Source organism: Silene latifolia, chromosome 9 (assembly GCF_048544455.1).
Source record: "Silene latifolia isolate original U9 population chromosome 9, ASM4854445v1, whole genome shotgun sequence".
NCBI lineage: Eukaryota > Viridiplantae > Streptophyta > Magnoliopsida > Caryophyllales > Caryophyllaceae > Silene > Silene latifolia.
Window position 1 is genome coordinate 70315701 of NC_133534.1, and position 20245 is coordinate 70335945.

The window sequence follows — 20245 nt, forward strand, 5'->3', positions numbered from 1 at the left end:
TTGGAGGTGAACTCCCTTGAAGTATTGCACTACTCACCTTAGTAAAGGCGATAGTCTCAAGTTTCCGGATCGACTTCTTCTTTGTGAGGATATCTTTCATGTACTTTGCATAGGCCGGTACGTGATTGATTAATTCCGTGAAAGGAATTGAGACTTCTAAATTCTTCACAATTTCCATGAACTTTCCAAGTTGATCATCAAATTTGGGCTTGGCTTGACGACTTGGAAAAGGAAGTCTAACCACAATGGGCTCCTTTTCTTTGGCTTTGTCTTCATTTTTCTTTGAACTTTCTTCTTTTGATGATTCCCCTTCTTTGGGACCTTGCACCACAACTTCATTCTCACTAGCTCTCACAACTTCATCCTCAACTTGCTTCTTCGGTGCCTCATATCTTGTACCACTTCTCAAGTGAATGGCACTAACCGTTTCATGTCTAGGGGGATTACTTTGAGGTGGTAATTGCCCCTTTTGTCTTTGTGAGCTTGAGGATGCTAGTTGAGTCAATTGTGTTTCCAACATCTTGGTGTGAGCTAGAATGTTGTTGATGGTGGTGTCTTTTGCTTGGCTATCTTTTTGCATTTGAGTGAAAAATTCTTGTTGATTCTTTTGCATTTGGAGAACCGCTTTTTGGACATCAAAACCTTGGTCATTTTGGTGATTGTATGGATTTTGATTTTGATAACCTTGGTTTTGATTGTAAAAGGGTCTTTGATTTTGATTTCTCATGGGTGGTGGAGTGTATGTTGTTTGAGGGTTTTGAACATTTTGGCTTTTGTATGAGAGATTTGGATGGAACTTGGTGTTTTCATTGTAAAAATTTGAATAAGGGGTACCACTTTTGTAAGCTTGGAAAGCATTGACTTGTTCGGTTGTTCCCCTACACTCACTTGGGTCATGACCCAAAGTTCCACAATTCTCACATATCCCACTTGGGATTGATGAGGATGCCGTCATGGCATTGACATGATGCTTTGATGATTTTGAGTTTTCCTCAAGTCTAGCCATAGCTTGTTCAAACTTCAAGTTGATTGTGTCAATGTGAGCACTAAGTTGAGCACCCAATTGAGTAACGGAGTCCACTTCATACTTTCCTCCTCTAGTAGCCTTGCGAGGTCTACTATATTGTGAATTATGAACCGCCATTTCCTCAATCTTGTTCCATGTTTGATTGTCATCAACTTCGGTGAACATTCCATTTGATCCCATATTGAGAATGTTCCTTGAATCTTCATATAAACCATTCCAAAATTGTTGCACTAAAAACCATTCGCTAAGTCCATGGTGAGGACATGAGCGACAAATACCTTTGAACCGCTCCCAAGCTTCATACAAAGATTCTTCATCCCTTTGCTTAAAACCCGTAATTTGAGCTCTTAGCATGTTAGTCTTTTCCGGTGGGTAGAATTTTTTGTAGAAAGCTAGAGCTAGCTTCTTCCAAGAATCTATTCCAAGGGTGGCCTTATCAAGGCCCTTCAACCATTGCTTTGCGGTGCCGATTAACGAAAAAGGAAATAAGACCCATCTTATTTGGTCTTGAGTCACGCCCGTTTGAGAGATAGCATCACAATAATCGCAAAAGGTTTCCATATGAGAATGAGGGTCCTCACTAGGCATTCCCCCGAATTGGCTCCTCTCAACTAGTTGGATGAAGGCGGACTTGGCAATAAAATTACCGGTGAGATGTTGCGGTGTAGGAGTACCATTTGGTAGATTCTCCTCGGTGGGTATAGAGTGTGACGAGAATTTAGGCATTGTAGGTGGATTTTGTGGGATATTGTGTAATGGGTTCTCTTCTCCTTCTATTGCGAAAGGATTGACAAACTCACTAGTGGGTTGAACAACTTCACCAACACCTCCCAAATTCCTCCTAACAAGTCTCCTATTATTCGTCAAGGTTCTTTCGATTTCACGGTCAAAAGGTAACAAATCTCTTTGTAACCTTCTAGACATGCAAAATATCAAACAACTCGAAAACAATTAGAACAAACCTTGAGGAGTTTTACTTCCCCAAGGTGAAAAAGACACAACTAAAAACAATAAAAGAAATCTTAAATCAATTAAACACCGTCCCCGGCAACGGCGCCATTTTTGATCGGGTCCATTTGGTGTTCACAATTAAGCATATGTGGTCGTTGGTCAATGGTCGATACAAAACACAATTTATACTTCACAAACAACTCTACAATTAGTAAAGAGGCAAGTAAAGGTCGGATCCCAAGGGACGGGTATTGAAATGAGAATTCTATTGTAACTAGTAGTGTCTAAGGGGTGTCACAAATTGGGTTGATGTAGAAGGTTACTAAACTAGAATATCAATGAAAATAAACAAGCAAGATGAATAAAATAAGGGGTGTAAACAATTGATTAAAGGCACTAGGGTGTCATGGGTTCATAGGGGAATCATGGGATATGATCATACAAACATGTTCTCAAATTATAAGCAAGCAATTATTGTTGTGATGGATTGAGTTGGGTTATATCTTACAATCCTAGGAAAGTTTGGGTCCGGAGCCGAATCGATTAGATTGTACAACACCTACAAGTCGACTTAATCTTTCCTACTCAACACATGCATGGTCTAACAAGACTCGAGTTGGGTTATGTCTTACAAGTCTCATTGAAAAGATAGAAGATGATAGTAAATGCAAGGATTCATAGGCTTGGCATTTCATCAAATATAACATGTGCATGTATTAAGATCAAAACAAGCAAGCAAATAAGATATGAAAGCATATTGATTTAAGCATGAATCATTCCCCATGTTGGTTTCCCTAATCACCCATTAAACCCTAGCTAAGAGACTACTCACTCATTATCATATTGATCATGCTAGAAAGGTTGTCAATCATACTAACATAATGAAACATGATGAATAAATGAAAGTGATTAACAATAATTAAAAAGGGATTAAGAGATTATACCTACTAATGATTCCAATAATAAAGCAAGAATAATAGAAGTACTTGAATCCTAGATTGAGAGGTTGTCAATCTCCCAATAATAACCCAAATAATCTTCAATTACCCAAAATAAAGGATGAACAAGAGAGAGATTAAAGAACTAAAACTTGGATTAAAACTTGATTAATACTTGATTACAATATTAAAGAGAGATTTGATTGATATTAACTACACTAATTATTGATAAGAAGAACATGCTCCTCTAATTAGACTAATGGGGTATTTATAGTGAAAATTAGGGAGGATGCATTAGGGTTAACTAAGGGCTAAACTAGTAATTACACTTTTTAAGTTGAGCAAGGAGAATCCGGTATTTTTTGAGAGAAGGGCTTCTCTTTTCGTAGCTTGAAGAATGAAAAACGTCTTTGTCTTGAAATCCGTGCGGATTGGAGTCGGGACGCCGGATCTGGCTGAGGAATCCGAGCGGATTCAAGAGAGGGACGGCCGGATTGTCTTTGGGGAATCCGAGCGGATTCCAAGGTGGGGACGCTCGGATTGGGCCGGACGGACGGGCGGATTTGGTACAATCCGTTCGGATTGTTGGTCAGCTTCAATTCTTCTTCTTTTCTTCCCTTTTCTTCATAAATTCCTTGGGGATTTCCTCGGGGACGCAAGGATCCTTTTCTCAACATTGCTCTTCTACTATGATATGTACAAAGGCCTTCTAGTCTTGTCTCTCCTTGATGCTTGGTCATTGAATACAATCAATTTAGCCTCGTTTTGCCATGAAAATGCAAGATTCTTACTCCTTTCCTACCAAGGGATCAAAATCTCAAAGAATATGCAAAACAAAGAACTAAAGATAAGAAATGACCCAAATAGGCACTAAAAAGCATGGAAACAATGGTAATTCGGGGGCTAAATATGCGCCAATTATGGTCACATCAACAGTCTGTGCCCAGAGTTATACATTATATGTGTAGAGTTGTACATTCAATTTCCAGAGTTATACAGTATATTCTTGCAGTTGTACATTATGTGCACTAGCGCAGATGATACTGCAGATTATACATTATATATGTATATGCTTACAGTTGTACTTTATGTGCAGTGAGTTATACATCCTATGGTTAAAGTTATACATTATATGCCTAGAGTTATGGAGTGAAATTAGCCACTCATCAAAACTCTAAGCATATACTGTATAACTCTAGACAAATAATGTATAACTTCAGCCCTAGAACGTATAACTCTAGTAATTCTGAAAGCTAAAGTTATATACTGTATAACTCTTGCCATAGGATGTATAACTCTAGCCATAAACTCTATAACTGTAAGCATATACAGTGTAGTGTATAACTCCAGGTATTACTCTAGGTAAAACTCCATGCCTAACTCTAAAGCATATATTGTACAACTCTAAGCATATACTGTTAAACTCTACGAAAATAATGAATAATTCCAGTATGTAAATGTCTCTATATTGATATCTGAGCTCACCATATCGGAGTCCAGTTGGAATGGACTAGAACACGACTCTTGCCACATGTCCCACGAGTAACAAAAGCCTTCAGAATGATCAACAACCAAGTTTTTCTTCCTGCCTTGCCAAATTTCAATTGCTAGGTCCTATAAAAATGATAGACGGGGTTGGCGGCTTGTATCATAAGTTACGTACGGTTTGTCACAAAATAACTTGCGGAGTTCGAGCACACTTACAGCGTGAGCTAGGCCAAAGAAACAGCGCGAACTTGAAAAGCATTTGCGGTGTTCGCGCGCGTAAGCTGATTGAGTAGTACAGACCAACCAAATCGATGACATTACCAGAACTGTTTCCGGGCATCAACGATCGGAGATCAATACGCGTTATGCGAGTTTTGGACGGGGATATGTGACCAATTGTTCCCTACAAAGGATTAGCAAAATTGAGACACACAGCAAGGGAATGCATTCATGGCCTGTTTGACTGTCGTATTGAAATATAGGTAAAACTTATCTTTTACTTACGATTTTTTATGGTCGTGGAATTCATCAAAGACATAATCCATTACATCCTTCCTCACCCTGAACACCGTCCTGAAACGTTCCTTGTTAAATCGCAACCACTGTGAGCATACGTGCTGGTCAGGTTCGGGTGCCCCGCAATCCTGAGAACAACCTAGGTTCTCAGGTACAATGTCCATACACGGAAGGGGGCGATTGAATGCGAAGAACGGATGGTGGATCATGTCACATCGCGGCACATAAATAGGGGGTGGGAGTGGGCGCAACAGCTCAACCCTAGCATCTCTAATTTCAACTACCAAACCTTCTTTGGCAGCACCAATCGTTCGCTCCTCAACCCCGGCAAATGCCTCATTCACATCTGCCGTGCTCATGAAAGTCGAGAGATTTCATTTCGGTACATTCCGTTGAAGGATTCCCGGGGTGATCTCCGCACCGACGCCAACATCTACGTTTACACCCCCATTGTTAGAATGTTGTTCAACATTCTCAATTACATCCTTTTAACAAAGTGGCCTGAATGAGAAATAACAAAATTAAACACCAAACGTATAACTCTGGCCATAAAATGTATAATCGTAAGCATAGAATGTATAACTATCTTTGTATAACTCTAGATATACCACCAGCTATCTAATGTATAACTCCAAAGCATATATTGTATAACTCTAGTCATATCTTTGTATAATCGTAGTCATATCTTGGTTAACAAAGTGGCATGAATGAAAAATAACAAAATTAAACACTAAACGTATAACTCTGGCCATAAAATGTATAAGCGTAAGCATAGAATGTATAACTCGACCATAAAATGTATAATCGTATACACTATAATGTATAACTATCTTTGTATAACTCTAGATATACCTCCGGCTATCTAATGTATAACTCAAAGCATATATTGTATAACTCTAGTCATATCTTTGTATAATCGTAGTCATATATTTGGTAAAGAGTTGTACCAACCGGCCGTTGCAGTGGCACTACAGTTAGAAGGCTTCAACATAAGTTTCAACAAGGTTATACTTGATCAACTTAGAGTTATACACGACCAATAAACAAAAAAAAAACGATTGTATAAAAAGTATTTATCGCAAATTAACAAACTTACCTCGCCACCAGGACCACTCCCGTACGCTGGAAGTCCACGTGCAGCTTCCTTCATTTCAGCAGTAGAAAACAGACACTCCATCAATTCTTGTGTGTCCAAACCCAATTCTGGGACCGTAGATTTTTCCATCACCATATCCCGACGGTTGATTGTCGACAATCTTTCAACATTTTTCGGCAATCCCTCCCCATGAACTTGCTCATGCACCTCATCACCTACCACGGGCCGAGATTCAAAGCATTTCTCGACCGTCCGTCGATCAGGCCTACAATGTCTGCTGCTCTTTCATGGTCAGTGTCTGCCAATCTTCCAACATTTTCAGCATTTTCATTCAATCCGTCCCCATGAACGTGCTCATGCCCCTCATCACCTGCCCAGAGGCGAGCCTCATCGTCCTTTGACGGTCCGATACTTTGGTCAATTTCCTCCTCGGTGTAACTCGCCTCCAACAACAGTTCTCTGACAGATGGGACGGGGGTGCACACAACCTGATCCTCTAACCCTGGGCTAGCAGGTGACAACGGCTTAGAAACGACTGTATCACCTCCCACTTCCTCCATAATCTTAGACCATGAAACTGCAATCGATTTCGTTGGCGTGTCGCCTTTGACGGACTCTCGACGCGGCTCAACACGGGGGTTACCACCCCATCCACCCCCATCATTGCCGAGACTCTCAAGAACTTCACTGATTTGACGCGTAGATGCATCGATTCCGACAGATTTTTTTGGATGCTCAGTAACTACCTCTCCAAATGCAGGGGCGTTACCCACAGAAACCTTCAGCCTTTCTGCAATCTGTTCAGCTTCAGCGACGTACTTTTGAATCTTTTCACCCTCAAAGAATTCTTGAGAGGCCTGACTAGCATTTAGGCCCGTCGGATCACTATTTACAGCTTTGATCCGTGCGGTTGCATCTGCGTACCATGAATAGAACACAATAGCGTTCCTTTGCATTTGCAGATAAAGCTCGTGAGTACCCTGCATCCAAGAAGTACAGTAAGTTAGTTATATTATAATATATAGGTACGTTCGGTGAAAAGAATCCATCTCAGAAATATATAATAGTTTGCACTTACATCGATGACCCCTAGCTTTCAATTCCTGGTCATCCTCGACCCCTATTTGGTAGTTCTATCTCGAATGAACTTCTTCTCGAAGTTGGGCGGGGTTGAGGGGGTTGGGGGCTGTTATTGTGATAGTTTGGGTTCACGCGGGTCGCCGAGGGCCTCTCGTCCACACTCCTTCCATAAGAGGGGTCTTGAAGGCACCTTGGATACCTGGTCTTAGACAAGGTTAAAGTACCCAATCCCCCTTGACCCACCTCAAATTTTACCCTCTCTACAAGCGAAGCTTCATCCCAATGTTTAATCAAAGGAAGATCATGATTACAAGGCTTACCCTTGTAATCATATCGCTGAAAGTAGCTTATCATGAGGAAGGGGATACATGATGTGGAGTGTCGTCGGGGCTCTCAATCAAACACAATTTATAATACTCAACAAACAACTAGTTAGCGGTAAGTCGAGGTCGATCCATGGGACGGTGTGCTTTGGGTTCTAAGTCGATCTATCTCAATTTATGCTAGTGTCACGATTTGGTTTGGATTGTAGTTGTGTCTAAACTAATGCAAACAATAAAGTAAAACAAGCAATAAAAGGAAAGATGTAAACAATTGATTAAAAGTGCTAGGATATCATGGGGTCATGGGGGATTCATGGTGTTGATCATACAAACATGTTCACAAGGTTGCAAGCAATTAATGTTGTGGAGGAACCGAGTTGGGTTATATCTTACGGTTCATAGGAAGAGTTGGGTCCCGGAGCCGAATCGATTAGATTGTACAACACCTACAAGTCGACTTACTTTCCGCCTATTCAACTTCTATGCATGGTCTAACAAGACTCGAGTTGGTTTATGTCTTACAAGTCAAGTTAAGTAGCTAAGAGATGGTAAAAATGCAAGGATTCATAGGCTTAGCATTTCATCAAACATAACATGTGCATAAAGTTGACATCACAACAAGCAAGCAATTTGATTATGAAAACACATTAGATTAAGCATGAATCAATCCCATGTTGGTTTCCCCTAATTACCCATTAATCCTAGCTAAAGAAACTACTCACTCATTATCATGGGAAACATGTCATTAATGGTGTCAATCATCACAACAAGTATAAACATGATAATAGAATGAAGAAATAAACAATAAAGAGTAAAAGGGTAAAAGAATTATACCAACTTGAGATGATCCAAATAATAAAGCAAATAATAATAGAAGAAACTTGATTGATTGATGGAAGGTTGTCAATCTCCCAATAATAACCCAATAATCTTCAATTACCCAATAATAAACTTGAATAATAAACTTGAGCAATAATTAAGGAGAGATTAATGTGTAATTTGTGGAAAGATTAAAGAGTAATCTATTCTAATCTACTCCTAATCTAATCTAAGGAAGGATTTTCTACCCAAAAACCACCTATCCGATTAATTACAAAGATGGGGTATTTATAGTAGAAATTAGGTGGGATGCATTAGGTTAACTAAGGGCTAAACTAGTAATTACACTTTTGAGATTTGAGCAAGGAGACTCCGGTATTTTTCGGAGGAAGGGAGTCTTTCTTTGAAGCTTGGAGAAGACGAAATCATGCTGTGAAGGAATCCGTGCGTATTGGGGTCGGGACGGACGGAATCTGGCAAAGGAATCCGAGCGGATTCAAGAGAATCCGGGCGGATTCGGGTGGATGAATCCGAGCGGATTCTGAGCAGGACGCTCGGATTGTTTAGTGGAGACGGGCGGATTTGGTACAATCCGCTCGGATTGTTCTTCAGCAGTGGTTCTTCTTCTTTTCTTCCCTTTTCGCTCATTTCCATTTTATTCTTGCGAGATTGGTCTTTAGTCTTTGCTTCCTCTTCATACTAGTCCGTCTATTATCATCAATAAGCTTCCAAATATGCACGAAAGACGGGAATTTCCGCCTTATTATCTCCTTTTCTACAAAACATATGAAATGCGATAGAAAAGCAAATAGGAAGGTTTTGACGGATAAAATGGCCACGAAATGCTATAATAGTATGCAAAATAGGCTCAATTAGGGGACTAAATGTGCGCAAATAATGTTCACATCAAATATCCCCAAACCGAACCTTTACTCGTCCCGAGTAAAGAGGTGACTAAAACTAGACCTTTTATTTAAACTAACCTAATAACATAGCCGATATGAGACAATTAGCGGGTCTCACTCCGCCCCTTCAACTCACAACAAGACAACCATGAGGTAGGATGCCTTCTTGCAAGGCAAGGTGGGTCTTGCCAAAATGGCGACACATCCAAGCATTAAGCACACAAAATCAAGTAATGGATGCATCTACAAAAGAATAGCCACTTTCCTCATCTAAGTGGCGGAAATTATCTAAAAGGGAAGCAATTCAAGGGTACACACTTTTTCATGGATGCAATTTCTTCAAACTACTAAGCCTAGAAGGATACCAATAAATCACCTCCAAGTTGTGTCAAGCTAGGGTACCTTTGTCCTCAATCGTTAAATGCTTTTGTCAAGAGTAGACTCCCTATGGTGTTAGAAACACTGGAGGATCGCGGAATTCCCCCTCTTGCCTAGACAAGAAGAAGGGTCGTCCCCTCTCTACCATGCACAAAAATGGATACGGTGGATAAAGGGATCGATAGATATTTGAGTTTCACCTTGGGAGTTTGCTTTTATTTTTGTTTTTCCCCCCAATTTCTTGTGGCATATAACATTTGAGAACACTTTCTTGCCATTTCTTTTGATTTTTGGCATTTTCAACACTTGACAACTTTTTGCATTTTCTTTTGAACATTTTCAAAGTCACCCCAATTAGTAACGAGGGTGCCTTATATTTGAAGCTTTAGGAGTTCTATTTTTGCTCCTCTTTTCATTTGATGCATTTTTTTTTTTTTTTTGCAAACTTTCTTTCACTTTTCATTTCTTTTCTTGAACTCAAATTTGAACAATTTTTGTGCCCATTCCCTTTGATGACAAAAAAATGTGGTAGAACATGGATGATGGTTGTATGCATGGTTTCAAGGGTCACCTTGGAATAAACGGTAGCCAAGGAGTTATCACACCACAAGGTACTCTTGACTAGGCCTTAATCCATGGGTCAAAGGATACTAGCATGACACATCCTAGGGTATTTTACAAGTATTCTAACAAGCAAAGTCTTAAGAATAAAAAGCATCTACTAGGGCCTATATACACTTGTCAAGTTTCCCAAGTAGACGGTTTCGCAAAATTTTCTAACATGCAAACTACATGCCATGATGCAACTAACATATACACATCCTAATGCAAATGATTCTACCAACTAATATGACATATAAACTAAATGCAAGTCCTAAGTTCACATTGTTTTTACCGCATCAATCAAAATAAAGCCACATAGTCATTAACATAAAGAGGAAAAAGGAGATTGGAAAGATCATACCATGCGGTCTTCAATATCCTCATGTCTCGGATGTGGCGTAGTCAATCAATGTGAAAAAGGATGAACAAACAGAATATATACAAAACAATATATACTTGTGGACAAGGCCCTCGGGAACTGCGTCCGAGGGATCCACACCGGCATAATCGACTCGAGGTTCTTTCGAATCGAATTAAGACCAATTAGAGTCGCCACCAAGTTTTTTGGGAACTTGGAACCGTTCAAGTCAACTTTACACCTTTCATCGAAAAGCATAAAGCCCATCGACTACGAGTGATTAAAGATAAAGACTTGTACCCTATATCACTCGATTTGAATGACTCTCGTAATCCAATGGTATTTAGACGGATCCACAAACCATAGATCTTGAGTAAGGGGTGAGGGTACGTGTTGGGAAGCCCATAAGGACACCCAACCCCGCCCGTCGATAACGGCCTCTACTAAGTCAAGTGTCGGATTTCAAACAAGGTCATAGCTCTTTGCGATGTATGATGTGCAAAACGTTGTTTTAACCCTAACATGTGAAGTTTCTACGTCGTTTTAGATGCAACTAAACTAACTTTGTCAAAGTTGTAATTTAGCATGTGGGTTGATTGATCTAACAACATACAAATAAAACAAACAAGGCTTGATGGGGAATGGGGGAGCCGTTGGGATCTACCTATTACAAACCAGGCATTGTTTGTTTTATTTGTATGTTGTTAGATCAATCAACCCACATGCTAAATTACAACTTTGACAAAGTTAGTTTAGTTGCATCTAAAACGACGTAGAAACTTCACATGTTAGGGTTAAAACAACGTTTTGCACATCATACATCGCAGTAGCTATGACCTTGTTTGAAATCCGACACTTGACTTAGTAGAGGCCGTTATCGACGGGCGGGGTTGGGTGTCCTTATGGGCTTCCCAACACGTACCCTCACCCCTTACTCAAGATCTATGGTTTGTGGATCCGTCTAAATACCATTGGATTACGAGAGTCATTCAAATCGAGTGATATAGGGTACAAGTCTTTATCTTTAATCACTCGTAGTCGATGGGCTTTATGCTTTTCGATGAAAGGTGTAAAGTTGACTTGAACGGTTCCAAGTTCCCAAAAACTTGGTGGCGACTCTAATTGGTCTTAATTCGATTCGAAAGAACCTCGAGTCGATTATGGCAGGTGTGGATCCCTCGGACGCAGTTCCCGAGGGCCTTGTCCACAATTTGGCGACTCCTGGGATTGGAGGACTAGTTACACTGTGTTTCTAGGGTCTTTTCCTCCGAGGTGAAACTTGAAAAGAAAGTGTTGGAAAGTAAAACATTTCTCATAGTGCTACGATTCATGCATAAACCCTTAAGGACTTGCCCGGGCCGTCCCAGCGTTTCTTCGTGATGCGTGGGGGCGACGTCCCACTATGCCGGGAAGCGCACATTGCTCGCTTCCACTTCGCCTCGCGCGGTTCTTGGGAATGGGGAGGATCTTCTAGGTACTTTACCTTAAGACACCTCGCTTTATAAGACCGCAAAAGGATGGAGGGCATAGACCTTCTTGTAGAAGACTTGCCGAGACTTAGAGATGTCTAAGAGCATACATCCTTATAACATGAGAATGACAATGTGCAATATGTTTTCCCGAGTCCTTTTTTCGAAAATTCCAAGTCCTTTTTAAAACCGAACTTTTGAACAACTTACTTTCAAACCTAGCATGATTTTCAAAACGCGGAACGCTGCCCAAATAGGACTAGAATTTCGGCCCAAAACAAGCTTTTATAGCCGGCATGCTGCCCATTTCAAATCTCATTTTCAAATCAATCCTTCGTTTTTCAAAATCAATCCAAAATGTTTCTCGAACCTCAACCAAGCATGAAATGCGTCGAGTCGTGTCCAGGTCATGGCCGTGTTAGGCCGGGTTTGTTCCAAGAGTCTAGAACACGACCTTGTCGGGTCACCCAAACTCACCTCTTGGGCTTTGAGTCATGTTGGTCGACCTTTTGGTCTAGAGTAGTCCACAAAAAAAAAAACGTCCAAGCTAGGCCTTATGGACGTTTCACTCAAACCCCTGGGCTATGTTAGCCCAATCACGGGTTTAGTCACACATATCCAGTTTAGAATCGAGTTATGACAGTTTGAGTCATGTCGTTTTGTCGAGTCTAAAATGAACCGATGTCTAAATCAAACCGTGAGTCGAACCTCTGGTTAGTCAATCTCAAGTCGAGTCTTTGTTTGAGTCAAGTTGGGGTCGTGTCCTTAAGTGTGCAGGGGCTCTTACTTTAAATATTGACTTAGTACGGGGTTTTCTTGTAGAAAGGCCGCCAAAAACCCGACGTCAAGCAATGGAAGATGCTGTTAACAAGCTTACTGAGGCCGTGAACCTCATGATGACTAGAATGGAAGCAATCGAATCTAGGCTGAGTGAAGATTCACCTCCACCCCCTCCACCGCTGACTGACCTGGAGAAGCGGTTCAAGTTCATCGAAGACCGTTTGAAGCTCTCTCAGGGGAAGAACATCCACTATGAGAATGCTAGGACCTATGCCCCAGTTCAGGACAAGCTGCCCACGAACATGGTACTCACTGACATTCCCAAGTTCAAGGGCACTGAAGATCCAGTCCACCACGTTAAGGCCTATAAAGGGTACTTAGCACTAAAGGGAGTACCTGCTGATATGCTCTCTGAAATCTTCGCCCAATCTCTGGGTGAACACCCAAAGGCTTGGTTCTACAATCTTGACCTCAAGAACTTCCCCACTTTCGAAGATATTACGGTGGAGTTCGTAAGCACTATCTTGACAATGTCGAGATCCAAACCAACATAAGAACTTTGGAGGTTATGACGCAAAAGGAGAAAGAGGGCTTTACTGAATTCCTCGCAAGGTGGCGCGCTGAAAGCGTGAAATTAGCTAAGAAGCCCGACGAAGTTGAAATGGTGGATAAGTTCGTAAAGAATCTACGACCTGTTTACCGTAATGCTCTGAAATACCAGAATTTTGGTTCTTTCAAAGAATTGATAAGGATCGGGATAAAGGTAGAGGACGATGTCCGAGTGCCGAAGCCGAGAAGCCAAAGGGATACCAAGGGGCTTCGTCATCTAAAGCCAAAGCGCCCGCAGCGGCCCACTTTGTTGAAACTGTCAATCTCCTAGATGGACAGTCAAAAAGGCCTCCGCGCCAAGCTCCAAGGGTATTCACTGATATCGGATGCACTTACGCCTATGCTCTCCAAAGGCTCATGGCCCAAGGAAAATTGAAGCCCATTGGTCCAACTCCGGATCCACCGGCTGATCAACAAGGCAAATGGTTTAAACCGAATGCCTACTGTGCCTTTCATCAAGGGAAGGGACACGATACTGAAAGGTGCTTTAGACTAAAGCACGAAATTCAAGATATGATTGAGAACGGAACGCTCCCAATCCCGGCTATAAAGCCCAACAACGTCACCAATCCATTTGGCGACCACACTAACTTTGTCTCTACCGAAGATAGTGTCGATTACTCTCACTTGATTCGCCCATGTCGTGCGAAAGGGTTTTTGTCGGAAGAATATTCGTAGATTGCTCCAAATTCCTACCAAGCTCGAGAAACGAGATTACATTCGGGGATTTTGTTGTCGATTGTACTCCTTACATACTCCGAAGCGGCAATGAAATCAATGGCGTTTGGGCTGACGATGAGGATGATGTTTACCTCGTCAAAGGTGCGACAATTCCTCACACCCAAGAAGAAATCTTAAAGGTGAGGCAAGATGCCCTAGAGTCAAACCATTTGACTAGATCTGGGCGCCCATATCGTGTGGAGAAAGCTAAGGATATCCCGAGTAAAGCACCTCAAAAGGAGCCGGCAGTGGTCGAAGTTCTTGGTGAAGGGTCGACCTCCGAGGCTTCCCTCATCAAGCAACTCCAAAAGACTAAAGCCGACGTATCTATCTGGCAACTTATCCTGAGCTCTTTCGAGCATCGTCAAGCTTTGTTGCAAGCTTTGATGAACATGACCTTGTCGTCAAGTGCTACTCCTGCGGACATGGTCACTCACATCGCCCAGAATCGGCCTCAGATTACCAATGGTGTGACATTCTCCGACGAAGATCTGCCACCGTTTGGGCCTCGACATAACCTGGCCCTCTATATTGCTACTGTGTGCCTCAACAAGCATATCCCTATGACCTTGGTTGACGACGGATCGGCCGTCAACGTACTCCCTCTGAAAACGGCGCATATTCTGGGCTTGGAGAAGAATGACTTCATCCCCACTTCACAGACAGTCCGGGCATTCGATGGCACTGTGCGTCGAGTGAGTGGACTTGTCGATCTAGTAGTACAGACTGGGCAAGTGGAAAAGAAAATAAATTGCCAAGTAATTGACATATGCTCATCCTTCAACTTACTGTTGGGAAGGCCCGGATCCATCTTTGCAAGGGCCGTAACATCAACGCCGCATCGAAAAATCAAGGTTCCACTCAATGGCAAAACCGTCACCATTGACGCCACGCCATTCTTTGTGGCAGGAGGAGACATTACTTCTGAAGTAAGGGTCGAAAGCGCCAATGACGCATGTGGTTTCGAGATTGTCAACATGATCGATTTGAACTCCGGCGCGAAAATATGGATCTATATACGGAAGTCACGTCTGCGAGGTGATTCTCAAACCGGGAAGTACTTCGGTTTCTCTTTATATCCTAGAAGGGAGGAGGCTTTCAAGTTGAAACCACCCGTAGCCAAGGGAGTAACCTTCGGGCTTGGATATGAGCCCACTGAGAAAGATCTACGGGAAAAGAGGGGAAGAACGATCGACGATCGAGATATTAAAATGGGACCGTATCACCTAACTCTAAACGGTCACTTCGTGAAAGCTGGGGAAGAACTCCCTTGCATGGATTTTCCCGAACCCATCTTCGACCCAAAGAAGAACATCATGGTCCCAGGAATCGAAGTATTCCAAGATTGCTACTACATCCCCGAAGACATTCTGACCGTGATGCCAATAGAAGCCAAATCGGACCCGATGGATGACGAGAAAGCCATGGGTCTCCTTTTCGGTGAAGAGAAGAAATCACCAATACCAAACGAAGATTTGGTAAGCATGATCCTGAGGAGCGAGCGGTTTGACCCATCTACCCTCATCACCGATGTGGATCCTCTTAGGACCAACACGGGATGGCGGAAAACAATCAAGTGGACTGACAACAAGGGACTTCTTTTCAAGTTGACAACGGGAGAAGGAGAGATGTTCAAGCCAAGTGATGTCACCGATTCTGAGTCTGAGTCAGAGTCTGAGTCTGAGTCTGAGTTAGGTCCTAAGATTGAGTCTAAGGAGTCAGGTGTTGAAAATACCCCTCCCCTAGCTTTCCCTTCCTATGCACCTTTTCCTAATGGTGGTATTCCGGGGCCTGTCCCGAATACCCCTATCTCGCCACTGAGTTCTGATCAGTTGGCTCAAATGTTAGCGCATTTCGCGCAATTTCAAATCAATAATAATATGAACCAGTTTGCTTACGACTTGTCTCCCTTACATTGCAATTCAATTTTTGAAAATGATTGTTTTAATAATGACATTGAGACTGAGGTCGAGGATGAACAGTTGGTCGAAGAAGAGGAGGAAGAAGAAATGGAACCGCCTCTACAATTGATAAAAGGGGTGGAAGAGTATGGACAGAAAACTTCAATCATCGAAGATACCGAAACTATCAACGTAGGTACAACCTTAGAACCACAGGAGCTTAAAATAGGAACTACTTTAAGTCCCACCGAAAGACAGGGGTTCATTGATTTGTTGCATGAGTTCAAAGATGTTTTCGCATGGTCCTACAAAGACATGCCAGGCATTGATAGGGAAATCGCGGAACACAGGATCCCAATCAAGCCAGGATATAAGCCGGTCAAGCAGAAACTACGCAAAATGCATACAGATTGGTCTCTGAAGGTCAAAGAAGAAATCGACAAGCAACTCAAAGCTGGGTTCATCAAGGTGTCAGAATACTCGGACTGGGTGGCTAACGTCGTTCCGGTGCCTAAGAAAGATGGTAAAGTCCGGGTTTGCGTGGACTTCCGGGATTTAAACAAGGCAAGTCCGAAGGACGATTTCCCATTACCTCACATCGACATCCTGGTTGACAACACGGCAAAACACGCGTTACTATCCTTCATGGATGGATACGCCGGTTATAATCAAATCAAGATGGCGAGAGAAGATATGCATAAGACTGCGTTCAGAACGCAGTGGGGAACCTATTGCTACACAGTAATGCCTTTTGGGTTGATAAACGCAGGGGCTACATACCAGAGGACCGCGACAACATTGTTACATGATTTGATGCACAAGGAAGTCGAGGTTTATGTCGACGACATGATTGTCAAGTCAAAGGAGCGTGATGGCCACCTTGGCACATTGCGCAAATTCTTCGAACGATTGCGCAAGTATAACATGAGGTTGAATCCACAAAAATGCGCATTCGGAGTCACATCCGGCAAACTGTTGGGTCACATCGTTAGCCACCGTGGCATCGAGGTGGACCCATCGAAAATAAAGGCCATAATGGAAATGCCTCACCCGAAAACCGAGAAGGAAATTCGAGGGTTCCTGGGAAGAATTCAATATATAAGTCGGTTCGTGGCAAGGCTAACTATGATATGCGAACCAATTTTCAAGAAGTTGAAGGTCGGGGAACACGTCGTATGGGATGATCACTGTCAAGCTGCGTTCGATAAGATCAAAGAAATACTATCTTCCCCTCCCGTGCTTAGCCCACCAACTTGGGTTACCATTCTTTGTATCTTACGATTCTGACGATCCGCAATGGGGGCAATCTTTGGCGCAGACAATCGATAAAGAGGAAAGAGCGATTTACTACATTAGTAAAAAGTTCTTGGAGTATGAAATCAAGTATACTCAGCTCGAAAAGACATGTTTGGCTCTAGTATGGGCAACAAAGAAGTTACGACACTACATGCTCACCATAGTGTCCGCATCCACTCGAAGATGGACCCAATTAAATACCGTTTGAAAAACCGGTTCGAACAGCAGGTGTCAAGGTGGACTCTAATGCTTTCCGAGTTCGACCTGAAATATGTACCGCTAAAAGTGATAAAGGGAAGGGCGGTTGCGAGACTTCTGGCGGATAACCCGATAGAAGAAAGCGAGGTTGTGGATACGTGGTCGTTTCCGACGAAGATATCGTTCACATAGACAATGATACATGGGACCTCTATTTCGATGGAGCATCGAACTATAGGGGATATGGGATAGGAGTTCTACTCATTTCACCGGAAGGTGAACATGTTCCTATTTCGATCAAGTTGGACTTTAACGTCACTAATAACGCGGCTGAATATGAAGCATGCCTACTCGGTTTGCACAGTGCTCTCGAGTTAGGCATCAAAAAGCTTGTAGTACATGGGGACTCGTCATTAGTGATCAATCAAGTGGCCGGGACGTGGAAAACCCGAAGTGATAGCTTGGCTCCGTACCAAGCAAAAATCGAAGAACTAGAAAAGTTGTTCACCGAGGTCAAGTACGTGCACCTCCCCAGGAGACGAAAACCGTTTCTTTGATGCACTATCAAAGCTAGTCGCTCCGATCAACATACCCGATCATATGGATACTATGCCGATATGTGTCGAACGAAGATCGTCACCTGCTTATGTTAATGTGATCGGAGACACAGAAGAAACCGAGGCCGAACCTTGGTATCATGCTATTCTAAAATTTAAAGAATCAGGAGAATACCCACCCGACATGGATAACCGCGGAAAGCGCGCTATTCGAATGCTAGCCGCTCAGTTCGTTAGAATCAATGACGGACAATTGTACAAGAAGACTGCGCAGAATATCCTCTGCGATGCATAGACTCACCAATGCGAAAAGAGTCATGGAAGAAGTTCATGACGGAGAGTGTGGCCCACACATGAATGCCCATATCTTTGGTTCGTAAAATCATGAGATTAGGGTATTATTGGACCACGATGGAGACAGATTGTCGCCAATATGTCAAACATTGCCATAATTGCCAGATCTTCGCAAACATACAAAGCATGTGCCGCCATCATCGTTGTATACTCGACATCACCATGGCCTTTCTCAACATGGGGAATCGACATTATCGGAAAGGTCAACCCATCTGGAACAGGTGGGCATTGTTTCATGCTAGTCGCCATTGATTACTTCACAAAGTGGGTGGAAGTGAAATCATACAAGGTTCTACAAGCGAAGCAGGTAGCAAAGTTCATTCAGAATGAAATCATTTGCAGATACGGGGTGCCACATGAGCTCATTAGCGACCATGGCACTCACTTCCAGCCGAAATCGCCATAATACTTGAAAAGTATAAAATCAAACACCACAAGTCGTCACCATATCGACCTCAAACAAATGGTGCGGTGGAAGCCGCTAACAAGACAATCTTTGTGATTCTCGGAAAGATGACCGACAATTATCGCGAGTGGCCGTAAAAGATACCATTCGTGACTTTGTGGGGATACGTAACGTCTATTCGCACAGCCACTGGAGTAACTCCGTTCTATTTGACATATGGGATGGAAGCTGTTCAGCCTATCGAATTAGAGGTACCTTCTTTAAGGATCCTGTTAGAAAGTCAGGTCCCTGAAGCTGATTGGCTGCAAGCCAGGTATGATTCCTTGGTCATGCTCGACGAGCGACGGTTAAATGCGTTACACCATGTTCAACTCTATCAGAAAAGGATACAAAGGGCATTTAACAAAAAGGTGAAACCTCGAGGAATAAAAGATGGGGATTTAGTCCTAAAGTCCGTTCGCGCTTTACTACCAATTGACCCGAGGGGAAAATTCAAGCCGAACTGGGCCGGTCCTTACCTGGTAAAGAAGATATTATCGGGAGGCGCAGTCAGATTGACAGATCTAGATGGAAACGACTTCGCAAATCCGACGAATTTGGATCAGCTGAAGAAATACTATCCGTAGAACTCATTCTCAATGTCGTAAAATAAATTTTTGAATTGTAGTGCTCGTGAGCGAGTCTAGGCCGCGGCACTTTGCTTCGCTGCTTTTTATGCGTTATAAATCGATGATTGTAGCGCGTTTGTTTTGTGGAACTACGAGCTCGGTTTGATTCTGTTGATAACAGATACGTAGGCAGCTCTTTAAAAGAGTACAACCGACCCTTCTTTTAAATAAAATGAAATTTTATGCAGAAACTGGGATTTTAATAAATAGTAAGTCTTATTAAAATCGGGCGATGCCCATTACAACATCCAAAAAAAAAAAAAAAAAAAAACACACAGCAAGCAACAAATAATAAGTAGTAGTATTTAAATAATAAATTGGAGTCGAAGGCTCCTACATCTTCTTTTTCCCTTTGCCTTTTGGGTCGCGCGACCGCGGCTCCTGTGGGGGAGGGGTAGTTGTGTTTTGTCTAGCACGCTTCTTAGGAGGAATTGTCATTTCCTCCCGAGGGCCCAGCCTATCTTTTACACTCAAGCGAGGACCAAGCCTCCCTTCTAAGGCTGGGTCCGAGTGTACCTTTGAACCCAACCGTTTCCACACACCTGTCGCCTGTGAGTCAGTCTTAGGAGTCTTCTCAGTCCTAGCCTCAGGTCCAGATGTAGACGAAAGATTGTTAACAAAGAAGTCACGACTGTTTTTGCTTTTGTCATAATATTTGATGTCGACGAGCTCATCCTTCCGACACAAGTCCTTACCTGATTCGGTCTTCTCTTTAAGCCATTTAGTATAAGACGGGGATACCCAGATAGTCTGAGGGCGCGCGGACACGTACCAAAGACGCCTTTGGTGCCACCTCCTGAGCCAA

At 42.5% G+C, this 20245-nt stretch overlaps 1 non-coding gene across 1 annotated transcript; it reads left to right on the plus strand.

Moving 5' to 3' along the window:
* Window positions 1-1274: 1274 nt before the first annotated feature.
* LOC141602782 (small nucleolar RNA R71) lies at window positions 1275-1381 on the plus strand. Its single transcript, XR_012524691.1, has one exon. It is a non-coding gene; the product is annotated as a small nucleolar RNA R71 (small nucleolar RNA).
* The last annotated feature ends 18864 nt before the right edge of the window (window positions 1382-20245 follow it).